Here is a 13,531-nt window from a genome sequence, read left to right as displayed (position 1 = left end):
CAAGCGAAACTATCGCCCTATTTATAGATCACATCTCCTCAAAGTCTTGTAACTAGACTTGGTATGTCTTCAATTTCTTGTTTAACTCAATTTTGTCTTGCCGCTACACAAACCTTGTTGAACTCAACTTGAATTCTTCATCAGTGCCGCCTCAACTTATTTCCTTAACCAAGTAGGAAATAGTTTTCGCCGTAACTTCAACTCGAACTTGGAATCTCAAAGACGTGTTACTACATGCGACATGTTACTGCCTGTGTCTTTGAAAATAATCAGCTGGACAGCAACAAAAACTCCATTCCTTCTCCTACTTAGATTAGGCAGCAACACAAACTCAAACTGGACAACAACTTCCAGCAACTTGGCTTTGATTTTCTGCCGACTCAACCATTCTTCAACTTTAACTTTTCCGCATCAATACCTTGTTTAATAAGAAAACATAATAAATTTCTGCGTTGTTGAACTTGTACTAAGCCGACAATTCGAACGCGTTTGTAAACCAAACTCTACTTGACTTCTTCATTATACTAAGCCGACGATTCGAACGCGTTTGTAAACCAAACTCTACTTGACTTCTTCATTACTGCCGCCTCAATATTCAAAGTCCCTCACGTAGAACTCCTAGTTGCACTTGACTTGGATACATGTAAACATGTCCAGCAATTTTTTCAACATTCAAAGTCCAGCAATTTTTTCAACGAAATCTTTGTTTAACAAAGCCTTGTTAACATTGAAATCCTTGCTGCACTCAATTTGGATGCAAATATCCTTCCAGCAAATTTTCTTTTTAATTAAGAAAACACACTTTCCTTAATTAGAAAAGAAAATATTATTTTCCTTAAACAGATTTGTTCTTTGGCGTTGTGATTAATGAATCCCATTTAAACTCGTACTTGTTGAAATCATGTATTCATACTACGTAGATTTGAACGCATTTATTACAATTTCAAACACGAGTTAACACGTTTGTTACATGTACATTGTTACAACCTGTTCCTCGCTATTTTGTCATATTCTAAAACAACAAGAATTATAACAAGTTCAGTACTTATATGCATATAAAAAATTAGTAAGAAAAATCTTGTACCATGACATTGTTGGGAAAACGCGGACAAGCACAAAAGGATATACGGTAAAAGTAATGGAAATAAAATGGGAAAATAACGACACCAAGAATTTTACGTGGAAACCCTTCTGAGTAAGGGAAAAAACCACGGACTAAGAGGAGCAATTGATATTACTATAGTAAGGAATTTTACACTGTGTAGTCACGAATACAATACTCAAAGTGACTACTACACACTCAAAAGGAACAACACTCTTTTGGTTTCCGTCTTACTAAAATATCGCTCACACTCTATTTTTCTTCACAGACTATTTTCTTGTATAGTCTATGGAATACCTCACTTTGCTCTCAAAATGGTTTTTCTCTCTAACTTGGTGTATTCTACAAATGAGCAAGAATGCTCTATTTATAGAAGGATAAAACCATGCCTATGTCACTAATGACATATGTAAACATAGCAAAGTCAAAAATGGTTGCAAATCTTACCAATTTGCCAACTACCAAATCTTTTCTTTTCAACTCCAATTACTATTCCTTTTTAACAATTGCTTGTACCAATTGAATAGCTAAAGTTGACTAAAAAAATGGGATGGATTCAACAAATCTCCCCCTCCAGTCCCATTTACTGGAAGAAGGTATCTTCAACTTCTTTAGAGAGAGCTCATACCCACAAGTTCTTTGCATAACTCGAACTTGTCTTTCGGTATCATCTTGGTCAGCATATCTGCAGGATTTTCACTTGTGTGAATCTTTTTGACGTGAAATGATTCATTCTCCACTTTCTCACGAATCCAATGATATCTGACGTCAATGTGTTTTGTTCTTGCATGGTACATGGAGTTCTTGCTCAAGTCTATTGCACTCTGGCTGTCACAATAGACAATATACTCCATCTGATTCAAACCAAGCTCTTGAAGAAATCGCTTTAGCCATATCATCTCCTTGCCGGCTTCAGTAGCCGCAATATACTCAGCTTCAGTTGTAGATAGTGCAACACATTTCTGCAACTTTGACTGCCATGATATAGCTCCCCCTGAAAAAGTAAACAAATATCCAGTAGTGGATTTTCTGTTATCAAGGTCACCTGCCATATCAGAATCTGTATAGCCTTTCAAGATTGGATTTGATGCTCCAAAACACAAGCATTCATCTGAGCTTCCTCTAAGATACCTGAGTATCCATTTCACAGCTTCCCAATGCTCTTTTCCCGGATTTTCGAGAAATCTACTGACAACACCAACTGCGTGAGCAATATCAGGTCTAGTGCACACCATTGCATACATTAGACTTCCGACAACGGAGGAATATGGAACTTTGGCCATGTTCTCTTTTTCCTCCCTAGCTGTAGGACACATCTTCTTGCTCAACTTCATATGACCAGCAAGAGGTATACTCACAGGCTTCGCATTCTTCATATTGAAGCGCTCCAATACGCGTTCAATGTACTTCTTCTGGGACAAATAAATCTTCCTTTTATCTCTAAGACGAGTAATTCTCATGCCCAAAATTTGCTTGGCATGACCCAAGTCTTTCATAGAAAAAGACTTACACAACTCTTTCTTCAGCTCGTCAATCTTGGAAGTATTCTTGCCCACAATCAACATATCATCCACATACAACAAAAGGATGATAAAATCTTTGTCAGAAAATTTTTGTACAAATACGCAATGATCTGAAGAAGTCTTCTTATAGCCTTGCTCCCCCATAACAGATTCAAACTTTTTGTACCACTGTCTGGGAGCTTGTTTTAGGCCATAGAGACTCTTTTTAAGTTTGCATACAAAATTTTCTTTACCATCTACTTTGAAGCCCTCAGGTTGTTCCATATAAATCTCTTCTTCTAGGTCACCGTGAAGGAAAGCCGTCTTCACATCCATCTGCTCAATCTCTAAATTAAGACTAGCAGCCAAACCTAGAACTGTGCGAATCGAGGACATTTTCACAACAGGAGAAAATATTTCGTCAAAGTCAATACCTTTCCTTTGACCGAATCCCTTAACAACCAATCTAGCTTTGTACCTGGGCTTCAAGTTGTGTTCTTCAACTTTAACTTTGAACACCCACTTGTTCTTCAAAGCTCTCATGCCCTTGGGCAATTTTACCAACTCATAAGTGTGGTTCTCATGCAAAGACTTCATCTCGTCTTGCATGGCTTCAATCCATTGATTCTTGTGCTCATATTCCATGGCCTCCTCATAACATTCAGGTTCTCCCCCGTCAGTGAGTAACACATACTCATTGGGTGAATAACGGGAGGAAGGAAACCGCTGTCTTGTGGACCTCCGAAGCGGAATATTTGATTCGTCCACAACTTCATGAGCAACAGGATCATCAATAACAATATCATTGTTATTATCAACATCAACATGTTGATTCGATACATGATTCTGGGCGTCACCATGATTATCAAACCCAACAACATCATGCACACTTGTGTGAGGAACTTCATCATGATGAACTATACCATCAAAATTTGAAGATTCTACCTTCTCCGCTTTGTCAATATCTTCAATTGTTTGATTCTCCATGAAAATAATATCACGGCTTCTCACAAGTTTCTTTTCAATTGGATCATATAGCCTGTAACCAAATTCATCTAGGCCATATCCAATGAAGATGCATTGCCTTGTCTTGGCATCTAACTTTGACCTCTCATCTTTCGGCACATGTACAAAAGCTTTGCAACCAAATACTCTCAAATGGTCATAGGAAACATCCTTTCCATACCAAACACTATTTGGTACATCACTTTGCAAAGCAACAGCAGGAGATAGATTAATAACATGTGCAGCGGTCAATAAAGCCTCACCCCAAAATGAGTTTGGCAACTTTGCTTCAGAAAGCAAACATCTAACTCTTTCCATCAAGGTCCTGTTCATCCTCTCAGCCAAACCATTAAGCTGAGGAGTCTTGGGAGGAGTCTTCTGGTGTCTAATACCTTGATGCTTGCAGTATTCGTCAAATGGTCCACAATATTCACCACCATTATCAGTACGAATACATTTCACTTTCTTTCCAGTTTCTCTTTCAACTGAAGCCTGAAACTGCTTAAAGACACCTAACACTTGGTCTTTAGTCTTCAAGACATAGACCCAAAGTTTTCTCGAGCAATCATCAATGAAAGTGACAAAGTAAAGTGCACCACCCAATGTCTTTGTCTTCATTGGACCACATAAATCAGAGTGCACTAACTCAAGCAACTCTGTCTTTCTCGAAGGAGGGTAGGACTTAAAGGAAACTCTATTTTGTTTACCAGCCAAGCAATGCTCACATTTTTCTAATTTAGCACTTTGGAAATTTGACAATAATTTCTTCTTGGCTAGAACATTAAGTCCTTTCTCGCTAATGTGGCTAAGCCTCTTGTGCCATAATGTTGAAGAGCTATCGCTCTCAACCGCATTCACCATATCAACACAAGCAGAGGCCGTAGTCCAGTATAGACCACGACGTTTGTTACCACGAGCCACAACCAAGGAACCCTTAATGAGCTTCCATTTTCCATCACCGTTGGTACTAACATATCCTTCATCATCTAAAACACCAACAGAAATTAGGTGCAGACGAACATCAGGAGCATGTTTCACATTGTTCAAAACTAGTTTAGTTCCAACACTAGTTTCCAAACAAATTGTACCAATACCAACCACCCTAGAAACAGTCTCATTACCCATACTCAAGGTTCCAAAATCACCAGGAGTGTAGGAAGAGAAAAAATCCTTCCTTGATGTCACATGAGATGCGGCACCAGTGTCCACAACCCAGCTTGACTCATCACAAGCAATATTTATCATGTTTGCATCAAGAACGGTAACAAGATCTTCGGTGGTGACGGTGGCTAGGCAATTTTCATTGCCATCTTCTTTAGTTTCCTCTTTGTTTTTGTTCTCCCTCTTCAACTTCCTGCAGAACTTCTTTGTGTGCCCTTTCATGCCACAATGATAGCACTCAATATCCTTAAGTCTGCCTTTGGATTTGCTCCTATTTTGTTCTCTATGCTGAGAACCACGAGTTTTATTTCTCCCCCTGGGGCCAGTTATCAGGACATCCGACGAAGAGGAACCTTGAGTTTTTCTTCTCATCTCTTCGTTCAAGACACTACTCTTGGCGGAATCCATAGAGATCACACCATCCGGAGCAGAATTTGACAATGACGTTCTAAATGTTTCCCATGAATCTGGTAGGGAACCAAGTAGAAGCAAGCCTTGAATTTCTTCATCAAATTTGATGCCCATAGCAGATAATTGGTTCATTATCCCCTGAAAATTATTCAGATGGTCTGTCATCGGAGAACCATCATGATACTTCAAACTCAACATCTGCTTTATTAAGAACATTTTGTTGTTGCCAGTCTTTCGAGCATACAAACTTTCAAGATGCTCCCATAGGGTTCGAGCATGTGTTTCCCCAGAAATATGGTTCAACACATTATCGTCGACCCATTGCCTAATGAATCCACAGACCTGTCTATGCAACAGATTCCACTCTTCATCTGTTTTATTATCAGGCTTTACAGTGGTAAATACTGGTTTGTAAAAATTCTTAACATAAAGCAGATCTTCCATTTTTCCCTTCCAAATGGCATAATTAACACCATTCAAAGTAACCATTCTACTTGTGTTGGCTTCCATTGTTTTCCCCAAAAAATATTATTATCGCAAATCAAAGTAAATCTTTTCTGATGTGGAAGTTTAGACTGTGCTGCAACCACAGAGCATACTCAGATAAAACCTTGGCTCTGATATCAGTTTGTTGGGAAAACGCAGACAAGCACAAAAGAATATACGGTAAAAGTAATGGAAATAAAATGGGAAAATAACGACACCAAGAATTTTACGTGGAAACCCTTCTGAGTAAGGGAAAAAACCACGGACTAAGAGGAGCAATTGATATTACTATAGTAAGGAATTTTACACTGTGTTGTCACGAATACAATACTCAAAGTGACTACTACACACTCAAAAGGAACAACTCCGTCTTACTAAAATATCGCTCACACTCTATTTTTCTTCACAGACTATTTTCTTGTATAGTCTATGGAATACCTCACTTTGCTCTCAAAATGGTTTTTCTCTCTAACTTGGTGTATTCTACAAATGAGCAAGAATGCTCTATTTATAGAAGGATAAAACCATACCTATGTCACTAATGACATATGTAAACATAGCAAAGTCAAAAATGGTTGCAAATCTTACCAATTTGCCAACTACCAAATCTTTTCTTTTCAACTCCAATTACTATTCATTTTTAAGAATTGCTTGTATCAATTGAATAGCTAAAGTTGACTAAAACAATGGGATGGATTCAACAGACATGACATCATGACATTTTCTTTTGCATATGTTGGTCCTTATTTCGTCTTTCCTCAGGAATAAGCCATAATTACTGAAAGTAACTATGAACTTACTATACAAATCGAATAATTACAGTCTTCAGACTTCACCTCATCGAGTTCGTGTCCGCTTGTTGAAAACGTGAATTTCTTTGTCTATATTGGGATTTGGGACTATTTGTTTCTCTCTTTACCTTGAAATAAACCGGAAGGATAAATACAACATACTAATTTGAAATAAAAAATAGAGAAATTTCTACTATTATAGAAATGTGAGTTAACATATTTATATCTACGTGTTAGTTTAATGGTATAAAATTTAGTGTTTTCATATCCGATGAAACGTGTCAAATCCTAAAATCTCAACAGCCACTGCAGCACTGCAACTCTCTCCCTTATCAGAAGCTTCAAGCGACGGAAGCTGCTTCACCTCATTCTCTGTACTGTTTATTTTCGCTCTTATGATTATATTATTGTCTCATTTGAGGAAATTTTGTCATTATTAACTTATAAGCGACAAATAATAATTTTACCTTAAAAGTATGTAATTTTTATCTTTTGAAAAAAAAATAGGATTATGCAAATGTTTTGGATATAATTATCTGTCAATTAAGTATATTTTTGTGAGAAAAAAAAACATGTTGTTATGTTTCGGAGGGAAGTATTTAAAAACGATTTTAATTTTGGTGTGAATTATTAGAGTTTCATTCCTGAACGGTTTATCGCCTTTAAAAATACTTTTTTATTTAATTGATTGTATTTAAATAAACCTTTGATTTTATAATGTGAGCGAAATAAATACTGAATTTCTAGCAAAGTTTAGTAAATAGTTTTTTTTAAGTTTTTTTTATTTAGAGCAAAATGCTCTTACAAGAGTTTGAATATGTGAATCAAGAGAATATTTAAGTTTATTTATTTAATATAATAAATATTTTTAAGACTGTTAATAATTTAGAGATGAAATTCATTATTTGTCACAGGATTATTTTTTATTTAAAAACAAATATGGTAATTTTAACAACCGCTCACGAAGTTGTCACTATTTCGACCCTCCTTTTACATGAGTTAATATATTTTGTGATCTTTCACGTAAATAGCAGGACAAATTTGTTGTTTAGTTTTCTAGTTGACGTATGTAAACTATATATGTATTGAGTATTTGTTGAATTATTTTTAATTTAATTAATTATTTGAATGACCATTTTGATTAATTTTTTAATATCTTGATTTCCTTAGGAGCTTAATTAGACTCATTAATTAGATTTGGTTTCGATTTGATATCCATATATGAATCTAGCCATTGATTTAAGTCATTTATTTGAATTGTTTTCATTTAATTGAAAAGTGATTAATTTACATTAAACATTAATTAATTTACTTTTTAAGGATTAAAACAGAATGTGACAATCAGGAAAACCATTAGGAAATTATTTTTCTTACTAATTAGGAGTAGTATTTTTAACAAACATGAAGATATGCATCTTAATTACTTCTATATGTAGCTATAAAATTTGGTGGAACTGCCATAATTGGACCCTACAACGGATTTGGTCTTCGAAAGCATTTTGTCATACAAATTGACTTTATATTATTTTGGTACTCCTAAGTTTGTTCGATACTTTTATTTTATCGTTTAAATTAAAGTTTTTATATTAGTTATTTCAACATGCTTAAATTGTGTCTATTAAGAATATTTTGCTGACATATCAAAAGACGTGTTTTTAACCTTTTACCAACGTGGAAATAGCCTAAATTATATATTTTGCTGACTGAAAATATTCTTGTAAGAAAAATAATGTTATATATTTTGTTGGACGTATCATGATTCACGTCCTTAATGAATTAATAGATGCCTTGTTTAGATGGAAAAAAATATATCTAAACACACTGTTGATTAATACTACTAGGGAGAGATAGCCCGTGCAAGCACGGGCCCAACAATAATATTCATTTGTGTATGTATTGTCATGATAGTAGAATGTTTGAGCTAACAATTTGTAATTTGTGGATTCCTATTTGTTAGGTAAATTTTAAATGGCGACTATAGCAAGTTTTTGAAAGTCCTTATAATGCACACATCGTTCGTAATTGAATATTTTCCTTGTAATATTTTCCTTGTGAAATTGAAATTTATTGCATTCTAACGCTATACCAAGAGGTTTCTTTACCGTTAAAGAGAATGAAATCAATGGTCATTATACACCATCAGTGGTGCCATCAGGACTCTTAGTAAGCAATTCTATTTTTCTTTTTCTCCTCATACTTTTCTACTGGAGAATCAAACAAAATTTCAGCACCTACAACACCAGCCAAATCAATAGAATGGTGATCCTTCATACTCATTACTCGACAATCTCATCATTTGCATTACGGTCAATGTGTCAAATAAATAAAGACAATTTTCATCTCTACAACGACAGAAGCTGCAACATCCCTCGAATAGAACAAGAAACACGACATATTTCCAACGAAATCCTACATCCCAAAATTCAGAAAACAATCAGTGCGTTGGGCAACTAATGTTTGTTGTGCAAGTTTTCTACTTTGAGCAATGCATCGTGTAGCCATTGTTCAATTAAGAAAGCTCATAGTATATACACTATTTGCATCCCCACAAATCTCTGTGTGCAAAGCAATATTTTCATAGTAATAAGAAAAATCTCCACCAGTCTAAATCATGCAGAAGGATGAATGGATTGGCAAATTGTAACAAAGAGAGGGAAAACATAAAAATGTAGATTTAATATTTGATTCAGTACGTATTGTGTAACCATTTTATTTAAAATGCATACTGCGTTAAGGATAACAAGAAGTAGTCTTTCGTATTTGTTCAATATAAGCACTTGCTTAGGTAATAGGTAGTTCCTTCAAGGAATGTATTAGGAACCATATAATCATCGCAAATATAACAAATCTAATGATTTAGGTTCAAGACATTGCAAAAGATAATCAATCTCACACTACTGGAAATAAGTCAATCGATCCACGAAAAAAATATATATAGAGATTGCATTTATAGAGAGAGATATGAGGACGAACAAGATGGATAGGTGCTTGAGCGACCACTCAAGAAATGCAAAGATGAGGGATATGGTTAGTGATGACGATATAGCACACATAAAGTTTCTTCTCACTTTTGAATCTCAGGATTGCCACACGAAAGAGGCTGGCCCCTTCAGAAGGTGACATAATTGTACTGCCAGCTCGACAAAGCCTTTTTGGTTCATCTTCGTTTCCTAGTTGCCGAACTAAGGAGGCCTTCCTTTTCGAGTGTCATCAACTTAGATAAATCCGGCCACCTAGTAGTTTAAGAAGAAAAATATAAAAGGTAGTTGGCAAAAGCTACTTTTNCTAGTAGTTTTAGAAGAAAAATATAAAAGGTAGCTGGCAAAAGATACTTTTTGTATTGAAAATCATCACATTCAGTATTAGGTTCGAATGATCAAATGAATTTGAATCATTAAAACTGTGACAACTATATATATATATATATAATGTGGTTATTCTTTTAAATACAAAAACATTTCAACACACCGATAAGACATAAACAAATTACTCCAGCGCAAAGATGTTCTCAAAACCCATAGAAAAGTAGATACCAACCATGCACGCACACAAGGACACGGAGAGAAACAGATTGCATACCTTCATGTAATTACGCACGTGACTCAAGCTTTCAGTCACACTCCACTTCTTGAAGTGTCCAAGAGCCACCTCGAGATGGTACAGTTTTGGAGCCAAGCTCATATCAACTGAACAAACATTCTGCCCAAATCCCAATCTGTTTGACCATGTGAGGACCTTTCTTGGAGTAGTTCCGCAAGTAAATATGATATTTTTCCAAGCTCGGCATGTATTCCCTATAGTTCATTGGTCGTATTGAAATAAATAAAATGAACAACTCAAAAGGAGTTGGTCTAAACATTTTGTTGTGCAAATGTCAGCCAACAAACCAAGCAATAAACATACAATCTATATCTCGACAAATCAATGAAATTCTAACATAGATTGCTTCATCAAACCATAGCTATTGCATTTCACTTTGTTATAAATTTCAGAACGGAAGCTTGGATAAATAGATAGAAAGAAACTACCTAGAAGATTACAATACTCTATATTTGTACTGACTAGCTAATAAGCAGTGTAATACACGAAAAAATTATTGTGTTTCTTCTCCTTTAATTCCCTTTCCGCGCACAATATTTTAAAATAAAAAGCGTAAAAAGACGTATTCATCAACAATGATACACTAATCACTAATCAGTCATCTGAAAATTTCGCAATCAGCAGAACTGAAGATAAATCTTGATTACTCTTTATTAGGGAGCTTGTAAATATATAGTAGATTTTCAAATTGTAGTCTTTTCTCTGATATTTGATCTCGACGATGTGGACTAAGAATGATTATTTAACAACTAGCTCGTTTAGAGAATTGTGTATGTAGTGATAATACAGGGTAAATTTCCAAAGGATTAAGACGAGGTGGAATCAAACAGGCTCAACCGGAAAAGAGCATTCACATTGTATTGGCAAAAGATCTGTTCATCTTAGAATCATAAGCACACAAAGCCATCAGTTTTGGGGAGAAACTTAAGAAGAAAGGTTGAAAACTTAAAAATTTGAGTTGTAGGGTGATCTGATTCTTTTTTCCTTCATTTAAAATATGAAAAACCAATTTTCATGGAAGAAAGCAATATATACTCTTTATAATATCCAGTGGGAAGTGCTGTAGTGTGTTTCTTTTAATAATACTAGGATGAAGCTTTTACTTTTTTTTTATTCTTTTGATTTTTTGTTTTGTGTTCTATAATCTAAGTTCCCATTGCATGAGACTCATTTGAGGAAAGTATTTACAGGTAAGAGCTTTTTCTACTACTTTTTTAGTGTTACTTTTATTGTCATTGTCACTGCCACTGCTACATGGGATTACAATTATCACTTGTTCTCTTTCTTTTTCTCCATGTCCAAGTTCAATTTATAAAGTTTAGCACCATCTAAAAGGAGAAAAAAAAAAGAGATAACAAGAAAATAACTTTAAGTTGATATGCGAATTATTTTTTGATACTTAGTAAATTGTTGAATTTGAGGGATGCTACAAAACAGAAGTTGAAATAACATTACCAAGGACAACGTATACTTGAGGTTTATATTCTAATGTAACCAATGTGATGTTGACCTCTTCAAGTTATAATCGACAAAACTTGCTTAGAGCTTGTTTAATATTATTGCTTGTTCTTTAGATATTATTAATACATAACGGTGGTAATGTCTTATTTTAGTACCTAAACTCTTATATATAAGACATCTTCATTTATTTACTTAAGTGTTGATCCAAATTATTTTTCTTAAGAAGATTTTGTGAGGAATGAATTATTAGACTGTACTAATTATTGAAAAGACGGGTACATCATTGCAAACTTGTAGTTGTCGTGGTATTAGCTTCATTAGTTCTTCTATTTATTAGTTTTTCGATAAGAACTATATGTTGAACTCATTTACTTTTGAACACTTACGGTGTCACCTGCTAAGCTGAACACATTTTTCTTCGCTTTTTCCCTCCCTCAAACTTGACTTCATTTCTCTTATTTTCATCTTTATTTATATGTTGAATGTATTCTTTAGTTTTAACTTGCCCCTTTTATCTTTCGATCAACTTGCTTGTTCTTTTACATATGCTTTCCTCTATATACTAGAATTTCTTTGTATCTTATATTTTTATAAATACCAACTTCCTACCTTGTTTATATAACAGGGCAAGTTGGAGATCACAATTAAGACTGCATCCTGGCTGACCTTCAATTTAATTTATTGCATTGTGTTAATATGTAATATGACATTTATAGAAATCTTTAAATCTGTGGATCTAACTTTAAATACATTGTTCACTTTTCAATTAATATATGTTTTTCAGGACAAAATGTTTGAATTATTTTATTTTATGTTTAGTTGGGGATATTAGGTAGTCGCTGACTTATTTATCGCAGATTTTTTTTTTGTCATAGTGATGAAATATATAATAATTTATTTTAGGATAATTTATTTCGAAATTTAATTATTTTAGATAACTTATTCTCAACAAAACAATTCTAACTAAATCTCCATTATGTTGGGCTCATGTTGGGCCCGTGCTTGCATGGGCTAATCTCTACCTAGTGTGTGTGTATATATATATATATATATATACACACACACACACTCACACACGTCAGGTATGTACAAACTCTTCTATTTCTTATTTTCTAAAACTTCAAAAACTCAGATACAACATTTTTCTTACGTAGTGAAAATGCTTTACCATTTGAAGTATTACACTTAAAAGGGCAAAAATGTTCTTTAAATACTGTTTTATTTAAAAAGAGAAAATGACAGGTGTTTAGAGTCGCCGCTTAATTTTTAAAGTGAAATTCAAAAAATTATTTTTTTTCAAAAGATTAAAACAGTAAATCTAATGAAAATATCAAGATTCATATTAACATTTCGGGAAAGGTTTAAAAGCACCCAAAATATCTACTAACACGCTATTTCCTATAATTAACATATTTGGCTAATTAGTTTAAGAAAAATATGCATACTTAAATAAATAGAGATGGTCAAAATATTTAATTAATCCTGAAATGGTTATTTTCTGGGAATCAAATTGTTGAAACCTGTAGATTAGTTTTAACAAATAAACATAAAATGACAATGGAAAAATCATCACATATAAATACTTAAGAGACAATATTATGGGTTTAAATCTAATTTTAAAAAATTCTTACTTATAACAGTTTAATCATTATTTATTTATGAATAAATTAAATTATACTTTATTAAATAATTAGTCTTTTTATAATTTTATATTATTATATAATTATTTAAATAAAGAATACACCATAATTATCTCATACACAATTATAGGAATTACTCCATTGAAATCGTTTTCAGCATCTAAATAATGATTAGGAGAAATTTTCATCATACAATAAAAAAAAGAAGAAGGATGGATTCACAATTCTAAGAATGAAGATTTTAATATTTTCGACCAAACATATCAAAAAATCTTAGCATACTCCTCGAAAGATCCCTCGATTAGTAGAAGCGATTTCTACTATTGAATTACATGCTCCAATTTAAGTCAAGCATATGAATATGCCTCAAAC

At 33.8% G+C, this 13,531-nt stretch overlaps 1 long non-coding RNA gene across 1 annotated transcript; it reads right to left on the bottom strand.

The window, feature by feature from the left end:
- Positions 1-9,269: 9,269 nt before the first annotated feature.
- On the bottom strand, positions 9,270-10,158 carry LOC114075604. Its single transcript, XR_003575998.1, has 2 exons — positions 10,038-10,158; positions 9,270-9,691 (listed from the first exon to the last, which is right to left on the bottom strand). It is a non-coding gene; the product is annotated as an uncharacterized LOC114075604 (long non-coding RNA).
- Between the last annotated feature and the right edge of the window lie 3,373 nt (positions 10,159-13,531).

This window comes from Solanum pennellii, chromosome 1, assembly GCF_001406875.1.
Source record: "Solanum pennellii chromosome 1, SPENNV200".
NCBI classification, from domain to species: domain Eukaryota; kingdom Viridiplantae; phylum Streptophyta; class Magnoliopsida; order Solanales; family Solanaceae; genus Solanum; species Solanum pennellii.
Note: the sequence above shows the minus strand (reverse complement) of the source record. Positions and strands in the feature narration are given on the sequence as shown.